We start from the raw sequence: 23,963 nt of genomic DNA, 5'->3' as shown, positions 1-23,963 counted from the left end.
TCAACTAATTTGTTAGAAACATCAAAATGAGTATTAGCTTCTTTAATACTCAAATGATTATGCTTGGAAAGAATCTCATCAATAGAATGAGATTGATTCAAAGTAAATCCCTCACTATGTTTTTAATTTTGATACCTAAGATAGTATCCACTTCTCCTATGTCTGTCTATAATCATTCCAAGTGGTAAGTAATTTTGCAATCACAGCAACCATTTAAAGTTATTCAGACACTTCTATTTTCAAATCTTTAAGTCTAGGTAATAAAACAAGCAACTCATCTACTTGATTCAGAACAAGTTTATTTTCTGACATTTGAAACTAAAAAAATTTCATACTTAGAAATCTATTCGTACCTTATTTTTTAGAAGTATACCTATTCTCTAAGGCTTGTTAGATTCTGTGTGGAGATTTGATAGGTCGAAATAAATCATACATTGAACTTCATATTCTTCACATTTCTTGCGAGATGACAATTCAATAAGCAAAAATAATAATTTGTCCTTCTAGCAAGTGAAATTGGCTCCATTAAAACGCTCCAATTTGAAGACATCAAGATTGATAATTTTGTTGAAGACCAAATCAGAAACACTAATACCAGAAGCCTCCATTATTGAATAATTGCCTTAAGATTATTAGAAAAATAACAATAACAATAAAAAATAAGCTTCGATTATGTAGTCACTCTCTTTAAGGGAATTATGCCTCCCATTATGTTACTGTCAAGTAGTTTGGGCTAATCCCTCCAAGATAACAAAGCCAAAATAGAATTCCATACAATAATTCTAGAATTCTCCCAAAAATGAATTAAAGAATAATAGTATTAATTGTAAGTAGAAATAAAAAAAAAAAAAAAAGAGATAGAAGAGAGAGTTAGAAGTAAAAGAGTTGCTATTTATAAGGCATTTGCTCCTCTTCGAACAAATATAACAATTCACTTTATATCTATTAGAAAAAATTATGTATATTAATAATAAATATAATAGTTCACTTTGTATCTCTTAAAATAATTATATATGTTCACTTATGCTTCTTAGAATAAATACACTCTTTTAATGTGAGATAACTTTTCTTATCACTAACTATTTTTAACAATCATTTTGTAATACCCTCACTTTAGCTAGTCCATGCATTCAACTATTTCAGTGATCAATAGCTGTTCGGAGAGCTAGAATGTCTGAAACTATAATTAAACTAGAGTGAGGAGTCATAAATAATTCAATTAAGTATAAGAAAAATTAAGGAAAAATTTAGAAATAAAATACAACAAAGTTAAATGAGCCGGTGCCCTAGCGATGGGTGACCTAACGAGAACTTGCTCTCTTCACAGCTAGAAGCCCTAAACCTAAGAGAAAATCCGTGAAATAATTTTTGGGACTCCAGAGAAGAGTCATTGAGGTTTCGATAGCATTAGAATGCCAAGAAAATACTTAAAAAAATTTTTAGATTGGTACAGACAATTTTAGTCTGTTAAGCAAAATTAAGGGCATTTTGATCATTTCGTCTTCAGAGATGATTTTTAGCCAACTTGTTTAGTTAAATAAATAATTATTATGACATAATGATACACTTAAATTGTATAGATATTTTTAAGCACATTTGTATTCTAATTCATAGCATTTAGGCAAGTATTTCATGCATAGTAGTTGATTTCATTAGTTTTTGTAAATTCTATTGCCAAGCCTTTAATTCCATGTTTTTTGCATTATTTCAGGTGTTTGGGTGAAGCCCCAAAGTATGGGAGTGTAAAGGAAAGCTTAGAGAGGTAAAAAGACAGAGAATTGCTGCTGATACAAAGTACACGGGTCATGTAAACCAAGCCCCAGACCCGTATAACTCTCTGCCACAAGAAAGCTAAGAGAATCGATGAGAAACATAAGTACACGGGTCGTATAAGTAGACCCATGTAATCTGCAGGGACCCGTGTAAGTCTCTGCTAGGCGCAAGCTTGAAGAACGGGAACAACAAGACACGGCCGTGTAACCAGGCCCATGTAGTTGGCGCAGACCCGTGTAACTTTCTATGCCAAAACAAAATTTCGCAAAACTCCTCCAGCAAGTTACACGGCCCTACATTACGGGACCCGTGTAGTGACACACGGGCCGCGTACTATGCTGTAGCCAGTTTTATAACTCGGATTCCTCTCCTATTTTCGGATAAAAATGAGACTACTAAGGCCCTTTGGACTCAAAGTGACCTAACCCTAGAGAAACCAATATAAATAGAAAAGAAAACATCAGAAGAGAGGACGTTCGGAGGGAGTGCTATTGTTGGGCTCTGCATCAGTACCAAAAAAAGTTTTCCAGCTGAAGCTCCAAAAGATCAAAGCTGCAAACTATCTTCGGTTCCTTCATTTCATCTCTCTAGATAGATTTCTATTGCTTTATTTCTTTTATATGATTTTCTTTTTACTGTTTTTACCTTTTATCATGATGTTTGTTGAACTTACCATGAGTGAGTAGTTTCCTTATTCTGGATTAGGGAGAGTAATGCTTTTAATTGTTATTATGGATGAACATTAAATTTTATTTACTAGATTCGAGATTTATTTCTTGATTTAATTTCTTGTGATCCTAATGTATGCTATGTGACGGTACCCACTTAGACATGATTGTAGATGTTGATTGAAGGACTGAAAGGTGAAGATTAACATTAAAAAATCAAGATCTTGAACCTAGAAATTCTGACCTAGACATAGGTTGATACTTTTGTGGAACCTAAAAATTAGTCAAAGGTCTTAAAGGATTTTAATTAATTTGATCACCACGAAAGTAGGGTTTGAGTTAATTAAAATACACCCTAGATGCCTTGAGAGAGGATTTAGGATAACTTAGGACTAATTTCCATCAAGGAAAACAACCCTCAATTCAATAAATAAACGAGATAACATCCCTAATAAGATTCAAGTGTGAAATCTTAACTCCAGAATTGTTCCAAAAATAGATTACTTCATTTTAAGTTTACTATTCTAGTGTTTAAAATTAACAAACTTTATTCCCTAAATATTCGATAGCCTAGACAGTCAAAATTACTGTGTAGATTGGTACTTGCTAAATAAAGGTCCTCATGGGAATGATACTCTACTTATCACTTTATTACTTGTTAGCGATCCGTGCACTTGCGGGGTTGTAAAACTAGCAAACAAGTTTTCGGCGCCGTTGTCAGGGACTCTTTGGCTATAGTGGTATCAAGCGATAGGCAATTTAGTTGATTTAGGCAATTATATTTATTATATAATTTTATTTTACTGGTTATATTTTTCTTTTTTTCTCTCAGGTGCTCAATCTGGTATATGACCAGAATAAGGCCAGAAGAAGAAATTTTGGACTGTGATCCGGAGATAGACAAAACTCTGAAAGCCATCAAGAGGGAAAGGAAACATCAAGAGCACGGTCAAGGAGATCCTGAAATTCTGACCATGGCCGATAATAATGATAGACCAAGACTCTTGAGAGATTACGGAGCTCCATCTGTCCAAGGATTTCAGCCTAGTGTCACTAGACCCATAGTGGAAGCCAACAACTTTGAATTAAAACCAGCATGGCTCCAAATGATTCAACAAACCCAGTTTGCAAGTTCACCCACAGAAGACCCACACTATCACCTCTAGTGCTTTCTTGCCTTATGCGATACATTCAAGATGAATGGAGTGTCTGATCAAGCAATAAGACTCAGACCATTCCCATTCTCTCTTTGGGACAAAGCAAGGAAGTGGTTACTTTCTCAACCAGCTGGAACGTTCACTATTTGAGAGAACCTCTCTCAAGCTTTTCTAGCAAGATATTTTCCACCTGCAAAGACTATAAAACTGAGGTTAGAGCTCAACACCTTCAGACAAAAGGAAGGAGAATCACTCTATGACGCATGCGAAAGATACAAAGACCTACAGAGGGAATGTCCACACCATGGTATAGAATATTGGCTATTAGTGCAAAATTTCTATAATGGATTACTACCCTCTACAAGGAGCACAGTTGATTCAGCTGCAGAAGGTGATCTAATGGAGAAAACAGTGCCACAAGCATTTGAACTTCTAGAAAGGGTTGCATACCATAATTATGAGTGGTCAAATGAAAGAGGAAATGCAAGAAAAACTGCAGGTGTACTGGAAGTAGATGCCCTAAGCATGATAAATGCTCAATTTGATCAGCTCACAAGGAAACTCAAAAAGATGCAAGCCAACGCATTGGTACAAACAGTCAACGTGAGGACAGCTATGGAGGAGGATACATGAGTGCAGAATACAGCAATTTCAATGAACCCTCCATAGAACAGATGAACTATGTGAATAATGGAGGAAACTTCAACCAAAGGCAGCCAGACAATCCATATTCAAATACTTACAACCCTGGATGGAGGAACCACCCAAATTTCTTATGGTCCAATTAGCAGAACCAGCCAATAAACAAGCAACAAGGGTACAAACCACCAGCACCCCCTGGATTTCAAAACAGAGGTTAAAACTTTGCACAGTCATCACTACCTCTCCAACCTCAACAACCTGAATCAAAAATGACTATGGAAACCATGATAGAAGGATTCCTAGCAGCTCAACAACAACAAACTGAATTGATTAAATAGCTGACTTCCAAAATGGACCAACTTGCTACTCATAACAAGATGCTAGAGAATCAAATCGCCCAGCAAGCAAGTTCTTCAAGTAAGGCTACTGGCAAACTGCCTAGTCAACCAGAAATGAATCCAAGGGAGCATTGTAAGTCAGTTACACTGAGGAGTGAGAGAACTCTAGTACAACCAGAGGTAGAACTGACAAAGGAAACCATAGAAAAATCTAAAGACCAAGAAGAGAAAAAGGAGGAAGAAGCTAAGAAAGATCAGGAAGATGAAGTGAGGAAGGCAAAGAAACTACCAGAGCCATACCAGCCTCCCCTACCTTTTCCTCAGAGATTTTAGAAAGCCAAATTGGACAAGCAGTTTGAGAAGTTTTTGGAGGTTTTACAAAAACTTTACATCAACATCCCCTTTACTGAAGCACTTTCTCAGATGCCATCCTATGCAAAATTTCTTAAGAAAAGTTTGTCAAAGAAAAGAAAGCTAGAAAACTATGGAACAGTAGCTCTAACAGAGGAGTGCAGTGCCATAATACAAAACAAACTGCCTCCAAAGTTGAAAGATCTAGGAAGTTTCTCCATACCTTGCCTCATTGGTAACATGAAAATAGATAAGGCCCTCTGCGATCTTGGAGCAAGTGTCAGTTTAATGCCTCTATCAATATGCAAAAAGCTAGAGATCGGGGAACTGAAACTCACAACAATCTCATTGCAATTGGCTGATCAATCTGTTAAATATCCTGTAGGAATACTCGAGAACATTCCGATCAAAGTGGGCAATTTCTTCATTCTAGTGGACTTTATTGTCTTTGAGATGGAAGAAGATGTTAAAATTCCTATCATCTTGGGAAGACCATTCTTGGCAACTGCCGGAGCCATCATAGACATTAAAAATGGATAACTAACCCTCAAGGTAGGAGAAGAAGAAGTGGAGTTCAACTTGTTCGACACAATGAAATACAAATTTGAACCTGATGAATGCTTCAAGGTTGACATAATTGATGAACGAGTTGAAGAGGAATTTCATAAGACATATCATAAAGATCCTCTTGAAGCATGTATTGTGCACAACCACACAGTGGATGATGAAAATATAGAAATAGCAGCCTGTGCATAACAGTTAGCAGCTCATCCACCCATACCCTTAGCTAAGGCTTCCGAAATGGAGAAGTTGAAGGAGGAACACACCGAAGGTAAGCTCCAGAAAAATGCCAAACAGGTAAAGCTTAAACCTCTCCCCTCCTTGCTAAGGTATGCATTTCTGGACTCAAATTCTAAATATCCTGTAATAATCAATGCTAGCCTATCTAAGTTAGAAGATGAAAAATTGCTAAGAGAACTTAAAATCCATAGCAAAGCCATAGGGTATAAGATAGAAGACCTGAAGGGAATCAACCTTCGATTTGCATGCATATGATACCCATGGAAGAAAATAGTAAACCCACAATCGAACATCAAAGAAGACTTAACCCAAACATGAAAGAAGTAGTCAAGAAAGAAATCTTAAAACTATTAGATGCAGGTATCATATACTCAATCTCTGATAGTAAATGGGTTAGTCCAGTAGATGTAGTTCCTAAGAAAGGTGGGACAACTGTTATCCAAAATGCAAGCAATAAACTGATCCCTACTAGAGTAGTCACTGGTTGGCGAATGTGCATAGATTATAGGAAATTGAATAGTGCTACCAGAAAAGACCATTTCCCTCTTCCCTTCATCGACCAAATGTTAGAAAGGTTAGCAAAGCACTCTTATTTCTGTTATCTAGATGGGTATTCGGGATTCTTTCAAATTTCTATTCACCTAGAAGACCAAGAAAAGACAATATTCACTTGTCCCTATGGAACATTTGCATATAGAAGAATGCCTTTTGGTCTTTGTAATGCCCCTGCTACCTTTCAAAGATGCATGATGGCTATCTTTTGTGATTATATTGAAGATATCATGGAAGTTTTTATGGATGATTTTTCTGTCTATGGACCTACTTTTGATGATTGCCTAGCTAATTTATCTAAGGTGTTGCAAAGATATGAAGAATCAAACCTGGTACTAAATTGGGAAAAATGCCACTTCATGGTAAGGGAAGGCATAGTTCTGGGACATTTGATATCAGAAAGAGAAATTGAAGTTGATGAAGCAAAAATTGAGATCATTGAAAACATGCCACCACCAACATCAGTCAAGGGAGTTCGAAGCTTTTTGGGACATGCAGGATTCTACAGGAGATTCATCAAGGACTTTTCCAAAATAGCTAAGCCACTTACTAACTTATTAAGTCAAGATGTTCCCTTTGATTTTGATGAAAATTGCCTTGTCTCCTTTAACAAGATCAAAGAAGCCTTGATATCAGCACCAATAATGCAAACACCAAATTGGGAGCTACCATTCGAGGTGATGTGCAACACGAGTGACTTTGCAGTTGGAGCAGTGCTTGGGCAAAGAAAGGATAAAAAGTTCCATGCTATTTATTATGCTAGCAAGACACTCGATGATGCACAAATCAATTATGCCACCACAGAAAAGGAATTCCTAGCAGTGGTGTTTGTAATGGACAAGTTCAGATCTTACCTCATTGGGTCAAAAGTCATTATATTCACAGATCATACTGCAATCCGATACTTTTTGAACAAGAAGGAAGCAAAACCAAGGCTTATTCGATGGATTCTACTCCTGCAAGAATTTGACCTTGAAATCAAGGATAAAAAAGGATCCTAAAATGTAGTAGCTGACCATCTTTCCAGACTAAAATTTGAGTACATAGAGGATTTTGAAGATTTACCAATTGATGATTCATTTCCTGATGAACAATTACTTGCATTCTCCAAAGCACCATGGTACGCTGACTTTGTTAATTTTCTTATATGCAGGGTACTGCCTCCAAACATGACTTATCAGCAAAGGAAGAAATTCCTACATGATGTGAGATATCACTTATGGGAGGAACCTCTACTGTACAAGAGATGTAATGATGAGCTGATAAGAAGATGCATACCAGAGGAAGATATGAAAAGTATCATTTATCACTGGCATTCATCGCTATATGGAGCACATTTCGGCACCTCAAAAACCATAGCAAAAATTTTGTAAGCAGGGTTTTACTGGCCACATTTGTTTAAGGATGTAAGATCCTTTGTGCTAGGTTGTGATCAATGCCAAAGAACAGGTAACAGTTCAAGAAGGAATGAAATGCCACTGCATGGTATACTTGAGATAAAATTGTTTGATGTATGGGGAATAGACTTCATGGGCCCATTTCCTTCCTCCCGTGGAAACAAGTATATTCTAGTTGGAGTTGATTATGTGTCAAAATGGGTATAAGCAATTGCGACACCAACCAACGATGCTAGAGTGGTCACAATGTTCCTTAAAAAGAACATCTTCATAAGATTTAGCACACCACGAGCAATAATCAGTGAAGGAGGAAGTCACTTCTGCAACTAACAATTCGAAACACTATTGAAAAAGTATGGAGTGACTCATAAGATGGCCACACCTTATCATCCTCAAACTAGCAGTCAAGTGAAAATATCAAACAGGGAACTGAAGCAGATTCTGGAGAAAACTGTAAACAAATCTAGGAAGGACTGGTGCATGAAGTTAGATGATGCACTATGGGCATACCGCATTGCATATAAAACCCTAATTAGCACAACACCATTCCGACTAGTTTATGGAAAATTATGCCATCTCCCTGTTGAACTTGAGCATAAAGCCTACTGGGCAATTCAGATCCTAAACTTTAACCTCAAAGCTGTTGGAGAGAAAAGGCTCTTACAACTGAATGAGTTGGAAGAAACATGACAGGATGCATACGAAAATGCCAAAATCTTCAAGGATAAAACCAAAAGATGGCATGATAGGCGTATAGCAAGGAAAGAGATAAAAGAAAGAGATCTTGTCCTCTTATTCAACTCTAGATTGAAACTCTTTTCGGGGAAGCTAAAATCAAGATGGTCCAGACCTTTCAAGGTCACCCAAGTCTTCCCACATGGAGCAATAGAAGTGTGGAGCGAAACCTTAGGTGCATTTAAGGTCAATGGACAAAGGCTGAAGCCTTACTTTCAGGAAGAACCCATAGAAACGGGAGTCAATTGCACCCTCTACCATTCTACCGACAGATCATAAACAAGCAAAGTCCAGCTAAAGACTATAAACAAGCCCTTTTTGGGAGGCAACCCAAAAAAAATATTTTTTCTGAACTTTTTTTTTTCTCTTTTTTCATATTGATTTTTATTTCATACTTATTTGCATTTCATTTTGTAGGATTTTTGGAAAGGGGAGTAGCGATCAAGAGAGGAAAGGAATCACCAAGTCAAAACCACGAAAGGGAAAATTAGAGAAAACTAGGGAAGTAGCCCTAAAGCTAAACTTTACATCCATTTCATGTGTTGTGATGATAAATTTTATTCATTTGCCAAAGATTTGAAAAATCAGAAAATTACACTGGTAGTGTATTGGTTTTACACACCCTGCGTAACCTTCTGGAAGTCCGTAAATTTCCTGCATTTCTAACCCTGGGAGAGACAGAAAGTTACACGGGTCCATAGCCAAATTTACATGGACCGTGTAATATCTCTAGCAGAAAAACTTAAAGCCTGGAAGTTACACGGGCCTCCTTGTATTTTACACGGGCCGTGTAACATATGCAGTAAAGAAACTCGAGAGACAGAAAGTTACATGGGTCCCAGAGCTCATTTACACGGGTCGTGTACTATGACAAATTTTGAAAATTTTGAGCAGAAATTTACACGGCCCTAAATGTCGGGACCCGTGTAGTGATACATGACCCATGTACTTAGTCGCAGATGCGACTCCTAGGGCGCGAAATATGAGAAATGAAGAGTCCTAACGGCTCTTTAAATGCACCCTTAGAATTAAAACCCTTCATAAACACAAAACCCTTCATCTCCTCCCTTCCTAGCCTATAAAAACCTCTCAAATCTTATCTCCCTTCACCAAAATCCTACTCTTCTCCCTCATAAAAACCCATCCATGGCTCCTGCGAAGAGATCTGTAAGAAGGATCGGCTCTTCTTCAAGGCAAAGAGGATAATCCTCACCTTCTCCACCCCAACCTCTAACCCAACGCCCAAGAACGAGGGTAGCCACTCCTCAACCATCTCAATAAGCCCCTCCTCCATCGTAACCACAACCACAACCCGCTCCACAATCCGAAATCTCTATTCCTTGGGGATTTTGAGATGACTCCCACAAAGCAATGTGCACCCGACTTCATGCCCAAAAAATATCCTCCACCAAATACATGGATTTTCCGCTTTTGGAGCAAATCAGGTTGTAAGATGAAATCAATGGGCTACTTGACAGCATTGGGTGGATAAGGTTCACCCAACTCCAATTTCTGGCCTACAAAGACACCACGCTGGAATTTTTGGGTAGCTTCAAGGCCAACTTATGGCCCACCGATAAGGAGGACAAGGGCAGGATTGAGTTTCGCCTACTTAGTGTCGACCGGGTAATGAACATGGACGAGTTCAATGCCATCTTTGGCTTTGACAGCGTGGGCCACCAATAGATTCCAAGGAATCGCATGCTGTACAACAACATTAACTTCTGGACTTCCATGCCACCAATAGATTCCAAGGAATCGCATGCTGTACAACAACATTAACTTCTGGACTTCCATTGCCCCAAACACAGAGCTGTACAACTCCAACAAATCTAAATCCATGGGCATCACTAGTCCAGCACTGTGATATATGCATCGATTCACCGCCCACACCATCATGGGCTGTGGCGATAGCCTTGGCATTGTCAACGCTAACGAGCTCTTCTTTTTGTGGTGTATGGTCATCGAACAGCGGTGCAACACCAGCTTCTTCTTGTGCAACCATCTCTGACGCCTTTGCCATCAGTCTACCGAGCACACTGTACTTGGTGGCCTTGTCACCGCCATTACCCTCCACTTCGGCTTCGTTCCAGGACATAACAGGCTGCACTTTGTCACTGGAACATCAAGAACTAATCAAACTATCTACATATCCATGGGGATATGTAAGAAGGTGGGCAACACATGCTACTTGGTGGATGCCGAAGGAAACACCATCCCTCAGAGAGACGAAGGAAGAGAAGGACCTGGCGAAACTTCGCAGCCTCAAAAAGAAGGGCAAGAGCGGATGTTCGAAGAGTCCCCTGTCCGAGTGCCTCCATACACACCACCACCGACAAATCCAGTACTTGCATACTTACAGCGCATGGAGACCACAATATACGACAGGATGCGAGCTATCGAGGACAGCCTCCAGGAAGCACACAACAAGCTGGACATGCTAATGGATAAACTATATGAGGAAGATGAGGAGAAAGAGGAGCCAGGATCACTAGCATCACCATCATCATCATCAGAGGCCTTTTAGAGCTAGGACTATAGGATAGGATCTTTATTGTAATATCTTACATGCCTTAGTCCTAACTTGAAACCATAGGTCTCTTTTATTTGCTTTATGTTCAAAAATTTTCCATGCTTAATAAATAATATGCTTCCTTAAAATTTTTGTACGTTTGCTCTGATTTTGAACATTATGTTAACATTGAGGACAATGTCTAGTTTGAGTTTGGGGGGGATACAATTGCATTTGCATATCATTACATGCACATCATTGCATTATTTAAATTCAGCTACATTATTCCTGTGTATCAAAAATTTTGAGAATTTTTGAAAAATTTTGGATTTTAAATTGAGAAACTTAGCACTATAACCAAATTTTAGTAAGCTAATAATTGGACTCCACGGAATAGAGGAATGAACGTATCTAGATAGGCAAAAAGGGATTCTAACAAGTTGTTTGTGAAGAAACTAATCTCTTTAATGGAACTAGACTAGTTAAACCTCTTCATAACTATTAATTTATCACATTGAACTTGTAAAATTAGGAGAACAATTTTTGAAATATAAGCAAACCTAAAAATGCCTCACTAGCTCTAGAACATATCTCTTGGACCTATCAAGGCGAAATCCTAGCATATGCTTGATGAAGAAATGATTAAGGCATTCTTTGATATAACCTCACTAAGCCTTAGCCACCCCTAATTAAAATGAATATCCCTTGTAGCCAACTTGAAGCCTATGTTTATCCCTTAGAATTTATTGCTTACCCATGTTATTTACCTAGCCCCTAGCCTAAACACCTACCATACCCTTTTGAGGAAGCAAAATGCATAAAGATAATGAAGAGAGGATGTGGAACTCAAGAAAGAATGCAAGTGTGCAATTGAAATCAAAGAAAAATTTGCCTTTCCAACCCATGCAAAAGCAATGAGTTTGGGGGAGAGGACAAAAACAAAAGAAAAGAAGTCCCAAGATAAGTATCATGGAAGTAAGCTTGACACTGTAAAAAGCCAAAAGCCCTTCCTCTCCATACAAAATCAGAGCTTTATACATACATGCTATCCTCATATTTTCATTCCCTAAAAACCTTTTATTGGCAACCAAGTCATTATCCCTTAGCCCCATTACAACCCTTTAAAGACCTTTTGATCTTTTGAAAAGTACATGCTATATTAGTGGAGATAGAAAATTGAGATATGCCTATGGAGTTGGAATTGAATTACTTCTCCACAATTACTCACAAAAGAGGTAAATTTGGGAGAGTTAGTGTTTCTCAATTCTATCCCTATAAAACAGGTTATTTGTGGCTTATTAATGGTCTTGTATAGAGGAATAATTAGTCGAAACACCATGAAATGAGTTAAAGTTCCAAACAGGCAGCTATTAGAACCCTTATGCCTTAAAAGAGGGAAGTTGTTATGAAAGTTGGAGGAGTTCAATTCTATGCTTATTAAATTGATGGTTGTATTCCTAAGTATCCCCTGAAATGTGCTTTAAAACAGAGTTTTGTTTTACTTGAAGGCAAGCAAAAGTTTGAGTTTGGGGGTATTTGATACACTTGAATTATATAGATATTTTTATGCACATTTGTATTCTAATTCATAGCATTTAGGCAAGTATTTTCATGCATAGTAGTTGATTTCATTAGTTTTTGTAATTTTTGTTGCCAAGCCCTTAATTCCATGTTTTCTGCATTATTTCAGGTGTTTGGGTGAAGCCCCAAAGTATGGGAGTGCAAAGGAAAGCTTGGAAAGGTAAAAAGACAGAGAATTGCTGCTGATACAAAGTACACGGGTCGTGTAAACCATGCCCCAGACCCGTGTAACTCTCTGCCAGAAGAAAGCTAAGAGAATCGATGAGAAACACAAGTACACGGGTCATGTAAGTAGACCTGTGTAATCTGTGGGGACCCGTGTAAGTCTCTGCCGGGTGTAAGCTTGAAGAACCTTATGGGAACAACAGTACACGGCCCGTATAACTAGGCCTGTGTAGTTGGCGCAGACCCGTGTAACTTTCTGTGCCAAAACAAAACTTCGCAAAACTCCTTCAGTAAGTTACACAGCCCTACATTACGGGACCCGTGTAGTGACACATGGGTCATATACTATGCTGCAACCAGTTTTATAACTTGGATTCCCCTCCTATTTTTGGATAAAAACGAGACTCCTAAGGCCTTTTGGACTCAAAGTAACCTAACCCTAAAGCAACCAATATAAATAGAAAATAAAACATCAGAAGAGAGGATGTTCGGAGGGAGTGCTGCTGTTGGGCTCTGCATCAGTACCAAAAGAAGTTTTCTAGCTGAAGCTCCAAAAGATCAAAGCTGCAAACTATCTTTGGTTCCTTCGTTTCATCTCCCTAGACAGATTTCTATTGCTTTATTTCTTTTACATGATTTTCTTTTTACAGTTTTTACCGTTTTTTCCTTTTATCATGATGTTTGTTGAACTCACCATGAGTGAGTAGTTTCCTTATTCTGGATTTAGGAGAGTAATGCTTGTAATTATTATTATGGATGAACATTAAATTTTATTTACTAGATTCGAGATTATTTTCTTGATTTAATTTCTTGTGCTCCTAATGCTTGCTATGTGATGGTACCCACTTAGACATGATTGTAGATGTTGATTGAAGGACTGAAAGGTGAAGATTAACATTAGAAAATCAAGATCTTGAACCTAGGAATTCTGACCTAGACATAGGTTGATACCTTTGTGGAACCTAAAAATTGGTCAAAGGTCTTAAAGGATTTTAATTAATTTGATCACCACGAAAGTAGGGTTTGAGTTAATTAAAATACATCCTAGATGCCTTCAGAGAGGATTTAGGATAACTTAGGGCTAATTTCCATCAAGGAAAATGACCCTCAATTCAGTAAATAAACGAGATAACATCCCTAATAAGATTCAAGTGTGAAATCTTAACTCTAGAATTGTTCCAAAAATATATTACTTCATTTTAAGTTTATTATTCTAGTGTTTAAAGTTAACAAACTTCATTCCCTAAATATTCGATAGCCTAGACAGTCAAAATTACTGTGTAGATTGGTACTTGCTAAACAAAGGTCCTCATGGAAACGATACTCTACTTATCACTTTATTACTTGTTAGCGATCCGTGCACTTGCAGGGTTGTAAAACCAGAAAACACATAAAATATGAATAAATATTGCTAAAAATTTAATTAAAAATGAGTAGACAAGAAAACGAAAGATAATGAGTTAAATGAGATTTATGACATCATTATGATGTCATTAAAATGCCCTCCACCCAATCACAACTTGACAAACTAATTAAAATGGGATAAAAAGAGATTAATTAGAAACAAATCAGCTCATCTTCTTCATTTGGTTCATGTTGGCCGAACCACCTCTTGAGCTTTCCTCCATGGATGCTTTTTGAAGCTCCAATTTCCCATCAAAATCATTCATATTTTTCCAATCATCAAACACAAAAACTTGATTTTAGACCTAGCTTAAGAGATTAGAAGCAAAAGGGAGCAAGGAGATTGAAGATTTAGTGAGAAGAAAAATTGGTAACAAAAGGTTAGTGCACTAACTTCTTCTTTTCTAACTTTAGATATAGTGAGCATGCCTAAATAAGGGTGAATGGCAAGAAAATTTAAAGAAATGACTAAGGACTTAAACTTCTTAAATTTGGTAGCCATGAAATCCTTTAGCATTTAATGTTTTTATTTGATGAAAATTTGTCCCATGATGATGCTTGTTAAGTTGATATGCTTAGGAAGTAGAATGAATTGAGTTTGCACCAATTTGGAAATTTGAAATTAGGGTTAGCAATCATAAATTAGGGTTTTAATTATGAGTTGGTGAATGGAAGTCCTAATGGTAAATTAGTGACCCTTTGGCTATATTTGATGAGGAATTGAAGTGATTTATGCCAATGGAATTGAGGTTAGGTATGCTGCCTTAGGTGACCTGCAGGGCTGCATGTGAGTCCAGCAAGTTTGGGTAGCTGTAACTTGAGAGGTTAGGTATGCTGCCTTAGGTGACCTGCAGGGCTGGATGTGAGTCCAGCAAGTTTGGGTAGCTGTAACTTGAGAGGTGTATGTTCAATTGGTGCAAGGCCAATTGGATATGAAACTAAACACATAATGGCACAACTTTGATGAAGAAACCTTGCCTAAAAAACAAACTTAGAATACCCTAAAAATTGACCAAATCTGGGTAACACACAAGCTGTCCCTGGAAAATGACTAAATGAACAGTGTTTGTTCATTTGGTCATAACTCAGTGTAAAAATATCCAATTGACCTGAATTTTAAATCAATAGAAAGCTTAGACAATTTAGAACAACTTTCATGAAGAACATAACTCCAAATTTTGACCAGAACTTAATGAAATTATCCACCAAAGTCAGGACACCAAAACTGCCAGAATTGGTTCTGCCCAGTGTCGCAATGTATTTTGCGGTCACCTGAACGAACCCTCACCGAAGTGGGAAAGAGTGAGGAGTCGCCACTTTAATTTTGAGGGAAATTAAAGAAAACCATTTGTGAAAATAAATTAAAACAAAACCACTTCAAAACAGAGATTCTAGGTTCGGGGTCCGCAAACGGGTGGGGAAGGTGTTAGGCACCCCACCTCGTCCCTTAATAAGGGTAAGTAGATTTAACTTTGCGTTCTTTATAAATTAGTTAGGAGGGCTTGAATGGAAATGTTAATCCTTTTGACAAAAGGAACATTTGATTTTTCACTATATTCGGATCACCCAGATACATAAGTAAATGAGATAACCTTAGTGAGTTACTGTTGTATGTTAGTTTTGTTTGAAAGGCTATTTTGTTAGAATTCAATTTTGGGGATTGGATGGGACTTTCCTCCGACCTCTTTTAAATATTTATTAAAGTTTTAGATTGAGAACCGGATAAGAACTCTCCTCCGATCTCTTTTGAGTATTTATTTTAAATTTTAGATTGAGAACCGGATAAGAACTCTCCTCCGATCTCTTTTGAGTATTTATCTTAAATTTTGGTTGGGGACCGGATAAGAACTCTCCTCCGATCTCTTTTAAGTATTTATTAAAATTTTGGCTGAGGATCGGATAAGAACTCTCCTCCGATCTCTTTTAGGTTAAAATTAGAGTTTTTGGATTGAGAATCGGATAAGAACTCTCCTCCGATCTCTATTAAGTATTTATTAAAATTATGGATTGAAGATCGGATAAGAACTCTCCTCCGATCTCTTTTAAATGTTAGCTAAAAATTCTGGTTTAGAATCGGATAAGAATTTTCCGTAGATCTCTTTTATTTTAATAGGAGTCAGATAAGGACTTTTCCGACCTCTCGAACTTTGACTACAACTACACATCACAAGAGCCTAAAACTAAGAGTTTTGGCATTCAAAGATACCGGGGATTGGAATCAGGCTTCTTTTAATTCATTGGTGCCCTATGACTAGACAGGGGATACTAGAATGAATTTTCCGATCTCCTATGTGGTCGCCTTGCCAGTATCTTTTGACACCCGATTTATTCCATTTATTTATCTTAGATTTGGTTTTATTCCGCCTTATGACGTTTTACCCAATTATCTTCTGTGTTAGTCTAGTTATTCAACTTTACTATTTTCCTGACTTGTTATTCAGACCTTCTATTATTTACAAGGAGACCCTTAAGATGCCATTACCTACATTTTATCTGACCTTTTATACACTATTTGATACTAGATGACTTACATCCCGAAATAACAAGGATTAGCAAAAAGGATGGACTGATCAACAAAGAAGTAAACCCGAGAGTAACCTTCTTCGTATTCTTAAGTACAATATAAACTTAGAGAAAACTGGGTACGTAGAAGAACAAAGGAAATACGTAAAATAAGAACGAGCAATTAATGAAATGGCAATATGAGCACTCACCTGTTGGGAGCCGAATCCACTGAACTAAGTATGGAATGACCAAAGCGTAATAGGACAAGTTTAAATGAGGTTGAGCCTAAGCAATAAGAGTGGAAATAAAGAAAATTAAGAGCTAAAGATGAGAGCACCACAGGATAATGAACGAACTGAAAATAGAGAGTTTCAGTATCCAAGAATCCCTTTTGTAAGAAAACACTCTAGAAAACTGGTTTCCAGAGTTTTTCTTATGAAAGCTTAATAGCAGAGTAACGAACTGAATTAAATTTCAGAGTTCTTCCACTATAGTTACTGCCCCTTTTTTGTCCCCCCTTTGAACAGCTTTCATGCAGGTATTTATAGGAACCGGGTGCTCTCCACGAAGGGTCAAGATTTATTTTGAGGGAGATGGAGGGTCAGGATTTCAAAGGACATGATCGGATGCTTGAGAATTAAAGAGAATCAAAATGAACGGCTGAGATCATTCTCAGAATACTTGTCCTTTTCCTCTTCTAATCTGACGGTCCGAAACTTTGTTGACCTGGGCGATCCAAGGGCTGGGAATAAAAGGCGCCGGTCTTGTCGTCATCTTCTTTGATCCAAAGGCTCTGGACTCGTCCTTGCAAGTGAGATCAACGGTGGAAATTGGGATGTACAGGACTGTCATGACATACTCTGGCACCTGTCAGCATTGTGGGCAATTCTCAGGCGTGCGGTGGAGATCTCGTCTGCAATGCTTTAACTACCTCGGCTCTGATTCTGACGACGGTTATTGGGATTTGTCTTATTCTCTTAGCCTTCCGATCTCCCCTCTATTCTGATCTTCTGAACACGCTCCTTTTTCGATCTCTCATACCGGCCTCCCCTCTTCCGATCTCTATCACTCCGATCCTTTCCTTAATCAGGCCCGGTCCGGTCAAAGCATTAATTCCCCTCGATTCCCGAAGCGTCCGCTTCATTTTCTGCTTAGCAATAAATGCCTGATTTTTCCCTATATATACCCCTGACAGAAGAGACTTCCCTCATTCGATTTTCCTCTCTTCCTTCTTACTTTCCTGTTCTAGCTGCTCCGGCAGTAGTTTCGGCCATGATTGTGGCTTTTGATCCCTTTCCGATGGACCTCTTTATTCCCCGACTGAAAATTTACGATCCCGGTGAACGGGGAATCATGATGACCTTATCTGATAACAGTGAGAGAACTGGACTAATTAACCGATCTGGATCGAGGACCTCGATCTTATTGACCTCGAATCATTCGACCGATACAAACGGCGAACTGATTTCGGGTGAGAAGACTGCTAGTATTCCCCTTAACCCTGGTGACTGCCCCTTGGCGTTCATCTGGCTCCTCTCCGCACTGGGTGTTCCGACAGCGGCTCGGTTTCGAGCGGTAACATCGATGACGATGTCTCTCATCTTTATGGGAGTCATAGTCACCCCATCTGAGCTGTACATCTATCCGATGTCAACAGCCGGTCTCCTGGTCAAACACATCTTTTGACTCAGCCACGAGACTAGGCTTTGACATAGGCCTTTTAGATAGGATGTTCCACCGATCTCTAGAGATCGCCCAAATGATGTATTTTTACTTTCAATGTAATCCGATCTCTAGAGATCGCCCAAATGATGTAGTTAGACCTTTAATGTAATCCGATCCCTAGAGATCGCCCAAATGATGTAATCCGATCTTTTGGAAATAAAAATTTTATTTTGTCAATTATCATCTTATTGATTATTTTCCCATCTCTGATGTGTTTGTCCGATCTGGTTCCTAACTGAACAACCCTTAACTGATCCGCAATTCGAAATATTTATCTTAATATACCGATCTCTAGTTAGCCGATCTCTTTATGGAATTTTGGAATATTCGAGAGACGTGTCAGAACAGCTGGAGTGTCCCGCTAACCGATGCATTGCCTGGAACATCGTGAGCATTAAATGCTCGGACGAGTATAAATAGGGGTGGGGTTAGCCAGTTGCTCTCTTATGCCGTTTTCAGTCTCTCGCGAACAATTCCAAAATTCTCTCGATTTTTCAAGCTCTTCTGACACCGATCAAGCTCTGGTAAGGGTTTTGATCCTTCTTTTACTTTAAATTCTTTATTTCCTTTGAAAATGAGCGGCGCCGAAGGTCAGAGAGCGGCAAGCCCACTTTCCGTTCACGTTTCATGGTCATCAGATGAAGTAGAGGTGGTCGGGCCAAGCGCGCGCCCGAACCTCCTAGGGTCTCCGTTCCAGCTCAGGGGCAAACAGCATCATCAAGGCATGCGCCTTCTTTAGGGAGAGAGAATCTTCCTAGGGACGAGCTGCCATCAATCTTGCAAGAAATCAACCTACAGTCATTCAGCCAAGAGTATAACATCCGGCCCGATTCATACGAACTTATCCGGTGTCACGGCGATCACCGAGCCGATCACTTCTTCGAAGAGAACGATATGATTATGATATATGAGGAACAATTAAAAGCCGGACTGCGTTGTTCTCTCGATGACTTCTTCAAAGAAGTTCTAAAATTTTTCCAAGTGTGCATCGCCCAAGTTTATCCGAACTCGTGGCGGATCTTAGTAGCCTTCCGAGGCCTCTACCGAGCTAAAGGATTCCGTCCTACGCCTAAAGTATTCGCCGAACTGCATAGATTAACCCATCGAAAGGACGACGAGTACTGGTTCTTCCAGGCGAAGCCACATTGCGGGCTTTTCATCGATCTGCCTTCTTCCCTGAAAAATTGGAAGAACCGCTTCTTCATTCTAAGAAGTAAAATTCTGAACGACTTTGAGGGTTTCCCTCGTAGCTGGCTACACCAAGGCCCCTTAATTCTGAAGCGTCTCGTATTGAATAGGGAGGAAGGCCTGATGGTGATGGAGCTAAAAGAACAGGCGAGCAGAGAGAAGTTCTCTTGCTTGGATGCAGTGACTGCCGAACTTCATCACTGGAGAATGGAATTGATCACCGGCCAAGATCGTGGGCTTCAGCTCTCTAACCTCGCCATCGGTATTTTCTAAATCTCAGATCTCAGGACCTTAGCGATCTCACTGACCTCTCTTTTGTGTAGGTATGGCTAGCGGCGAAGCCTCCAAGGAGAGCCGAAAACGCAAGAGGGAGATCTCCCGGAAGGTACGGGAGATGAAGCGGGCTGAGGAAATGCAAACACCCAGGCATGAGCCCGGGGAAATTCAAGAAGGCTCGTCTCATCCTTTCGGGCCGGCGGTCGTAGAAGTGGTCCGATCCCCTCCTCGCCGAGAAGAGCCACCTCCACCTCCTCCAGTTGCTCCGAGCACCGAAGGGGGTCCTTCTCAGCCTCCTATGAGGCCCCTTTCCCGGGGCACTCAGGTCCTTATCAATTCATTGGAGAAGAACCGGACAGTTTGAGAAAATCCAGGCTTCGCTAAGGTCCTGGGGTCATCCATCTGCCTTCAGGAAGACCGGGATAGGCTGTCTCCTGATAGTCTTGATGATGTCTTGACCAGATCCATGAGCCTGAACGTGGAGTGCTTGGTGAACCAGCACATTGTTCGGGAGAAAGCTCATCGCCTGGGCAAGGAAGTCGAGAAGATGGGTCACGAGATGTCTTCTCTCCGATCCCAACTCTCATCCGCTCGGGATTACATATGTGAAATTGAGGGGCGGATGAAGTTCTATGAAGACAAGCTGGCTGAACAGTCTCATGTTCTGGCCGAGCAAACCCGAGTTCTGGAAGAAGTTCAAGCACTTCGGACCGATGAAACTGCTCACATCGCTCACCTTACTGAGGAGCTCAAGGCGAAAGAAGAAGAGATGGTGACAGGAGTGGCCGGTGCTTATGTGAATGCTCACAAGGACCTCTTGGCCGAACTCAAGAAGCGTTACCCGGAAGAGGACTTCTCCTGGATGGCAGACCTGGCTCCCGAGGGCGAGGGTGAGGATAGTGAGGAAGAGGCTGAGGGTGAGAGAGAAAGCGAGCAAAATGTAGATCAGGCTGGGGGTGATCCTCCAGCCGAATGACTTGTACAAACTTTAATATGAAATGAAGTCTTCTTTTGTCCAGTGAATGAATGTGACCGGAAATGTCTAAATTATTTAAACACCTGATTGTCTGAGTATATTGAAATAACTAAGAGTGATTATTAATCTAAGTGTAAGAGGTCGGAAAACATAATGAGCATGAGATCGGCAGGGAACCAACGCTAAACGGGACCTGATTGAAATTGGAAATTTGGCTTAAACACTTAAGATCGAGATCATCATTAAACCGGATTGGAACCTTAACTTGATTATTCCTAAACTTCTAAAAGGGAGATCGGCGAATAAAACTGGTGACAAAAGGATCTGGTGTTGGTTCAATTTCGTTTGATAAGAGAGGTCGGGAATGTGATTGACTGGCAAAGGGAGACTTAGTGCTAGGGATCGGTTTCAAAGTTTATTGATTCTGGGGATCGGCCAAAATATGGTGTCGACAGCTGCCCCTCTTTACATAATTTCTATTAAAGGAAAAAAAATTTTTGTGTAGGAATTATGTAAAGATTCAGACCCATATTTTGGGTGGTTAGGTGTTCGAAGTTAAGGAACTAAAGCATACCTAAGCTAGTGACCTAGAGATTGGTAACAGGAGTTAAAATACTAGAAATCAACTTGGATCAAGGAACCAGAGGTTGATAATAGGAAATTTAAATGCAGGAAGTTAAAATCAACTTAGATCAAGGAACCAGAGGTTGATGACAGGAAATTTAAATTGCAGGAAATTAAAATCAACTTAGATCAAGGAACCAGAGATTGATGACAGGAAATTTAAATTGCAGGAAATTAAAATCAACTTAGATCAAGGAACCAGAGGTTGATGACAGGAAATTTAAATTGCAGGAAATTAAAATCAACTTAGATCAAGGAACCAGAGGTTGATGACAGGAAATTTAAATTGCAGGAAATTAAAATCAACTTAGATCAAGGAGCCAGAGGTTGATGACAGGAAATTTAAATTGCAGGAAATTAAAATCAACTTACAAAGCAAATCCGACACGCGAAGTTCTTCCCCGATGAAGTGTACTTAACATGATCCTAAAGGCCAATGATTAATGGAGGACGAGTTGCAAGACTGGACCTACGAGCTTCTTTTCTTCGGATGCCCTCTTTTCTGTTCTTGACTTTCTCCTTATTTTTGCAAAAAGCGTCCTTGCGGGTTTTCACTTTTCTTTCGCCAATTTGACTAGAAGCGCCTTTCTAGGTTTTCACCTCTATTTTTTTTTTTTTTTTTTTTTTTGGCCATTCCTGCAAATCTCATAGTAAAGTACGTGAGGTTATCAATTGTCAAATTCTAATCTTATGGCAAAAATTTCAACTGATTAATAGCGCATTAGATAAAGAGATTGAAGAAGGATAGTATTAAAGAGTGAGTAGATGGGAAAGATAAAAGCAAAAATGAATAAACTATGGCTTTATTATGGTTTTAAGAAACAAAGACGGAGTTTCAAAGAAAGAGAGTACAAGGATAAATCTCACATATTCCTGGTGGTTAGCTCCGAAGTCCCTTAACTGCCATTGTTTCCAGTACTCTGAAGCCTCATAACGGTTTGTTTCCCTTCCCGGTTTCATGCTCCTTTCCTTATTTCTCCCTTTTGGTTCTTGGGATGCCCTTTCGGGTTTTCACCCCTAGATCTTGATTTTTTTTTTTTTTTGCTCGCTCTTTCAGGACGCCCTTTCGGGTTTTCATTCCTCACTCATTTTACAGAAAGCGCCCCTTCGGGGTTTTCGCCTTCTTTCACACATTTTGCTAGGAGCGCCCTTTCGGGTTTTCACCCCTACTTCTTTTTCTTTTTATTTTTTTTTTATTTTTTTTTTTAGGCATAGTATCTCTTGACGGTGTCGGCATTCACAGGTCTTGGAAACTCTTCACCGTCCATGTGGGTCAAGATCAAGGCTCCTCCGGAGAATGCCTTTTTAACCACATAGGGTCCCTCGTAGGTTGGTGACCATTTGCCCCGGGGATCGTTTTGATTTGGTAACACCTTTTTTAGAACTAGGTCCCCGGGTTGGAACTCGCGTGGGCGAACGCTTTTGTTAAATGCCCTAGCCATTCTCCTCTGGTATAACTGCCCATGACATGCTGCTGCTAACCTTTTCTCATCCAGCAAGTTTAACTGATCCAACCTCGACTGGATCCATTCTGACTCATCAATCCCCGATTCCTTCAGAATCCTCAGGGAAGGAATTTCAACCTCAATGGGTAGTACAGCCTCCATCCCATAAACCAGCGAATAAGGAGTTGCACCAGTTAAGGTCCTTACAGAAGTCCGGTATGCGTGAAGAGCGTAGGGAAGTATATCATGCCAATCCCTATATGTGACCATCATTTTCCGGATTATCCTCTTGAGATTTTTGTTTGCAGCTTCCACCGCTCCATTCATCTGGGGACAGTATGGGGAGGAATTGAGATGTCGGATTTTGTACTGATCACATAATTTCTGAATCTTCGGACCATTCAAATTTTTGGCATTATCAGTGACGATTTCATTGGGGAGGCCATGCCGGCAGATGATATTATTTCTGAGAAATTTGAGAAATGTGTTCTGCGTGATGTGAGCATATGACGTTGCTTCGACCCATTTAGAGAAATAGTCGATAGCTACAAGGATAAATCTGTGCCCATTAGACGCCTTAGGGTTGATGGGGCCAATCACATTGATGCCCCACATTGCGAAAGGCCATGGTGAGACAAGGTTGAACAATTTGTGAGGCGGAACATTTATCGGATCCGCGTAGGTCTGACACTTATGGCACTTTCGAAAGTATTCAATGCAATCCCTTTCCATGGTAGTCCAGAAATATCCTCTTCTCATGATTTGCTTAGCCATCATATGCCCATTGGCATGGGTTGCACAGTTTCCCTCGTGAGTCTCGAAAAGGATTTTCCTTGCCTCCTTTACATCCACACATCTCAATAGTTCGCCGTTGGAACTCCTCTTGTACAGGGTTTCTCCGTTAGGGAAGTATCCCAATGCTAATCTTCGGATCATTCTTCTTTCGTTTCTGCTTGCCCCTGAAGGGAATTCTCTGGTTCTGCAGTAGACCAGGATGTCATGATACCAAGGCTTACCATCGGGCTCTTCCTCGATCATGAAGCAGTATGCTGGTTCACTTCTTGCCTTAATCTTCAATACTTGAGTTGTCTGCCCTTCTTCCATTTGAGCCATAACAGCTAGAGTAGCTAAGGCATCAGCAAATTGAT

The 23,963-nt window shown here is 39.6% G+C and overlaps 1 non-coding gene across 1 annotated transcript; it reads right to left on the bottom strand.

Moving 5' to 3' along the window:
* Nucleotides 1-3,802: 3,802 nt before the first annotated feature.
* LOC131179764 (small nucleolar RNA R71) lies at nt 3,803-3,909 on the bottom strand. The gene has a single exon (XR_009148650.1). It is a non-coding gene; the product is annotated as a small nucleolar RNA R71 (small nucleolar RNA).
* Between the last annotated feature and the right edge of the window lie 20,054 nt (nt 3,910-23,963).

Source organism: Hevea brasiliensis, chromosome 4, assembly GCF_030052815.1.
Source record: "Hevea brasiliensis isolate MT/VB/25A 57/8 chromosome 4, ASM3005281v1, whole genome shotgun sequence".
Taxonomy (NCBI): domain Eukaryota; kingdom Viridiplantae; phylum Streptophyta; class Magnoliopsida; order Malpighiales; family Euphorbiaceae; genus Hevea; species Hevea brasiliensis.
The sequence above is the reverse complement of the archived record's forward strand: the minus strand, read 5'-3'. Positions and strand labels throughout refer to the sequence as shown.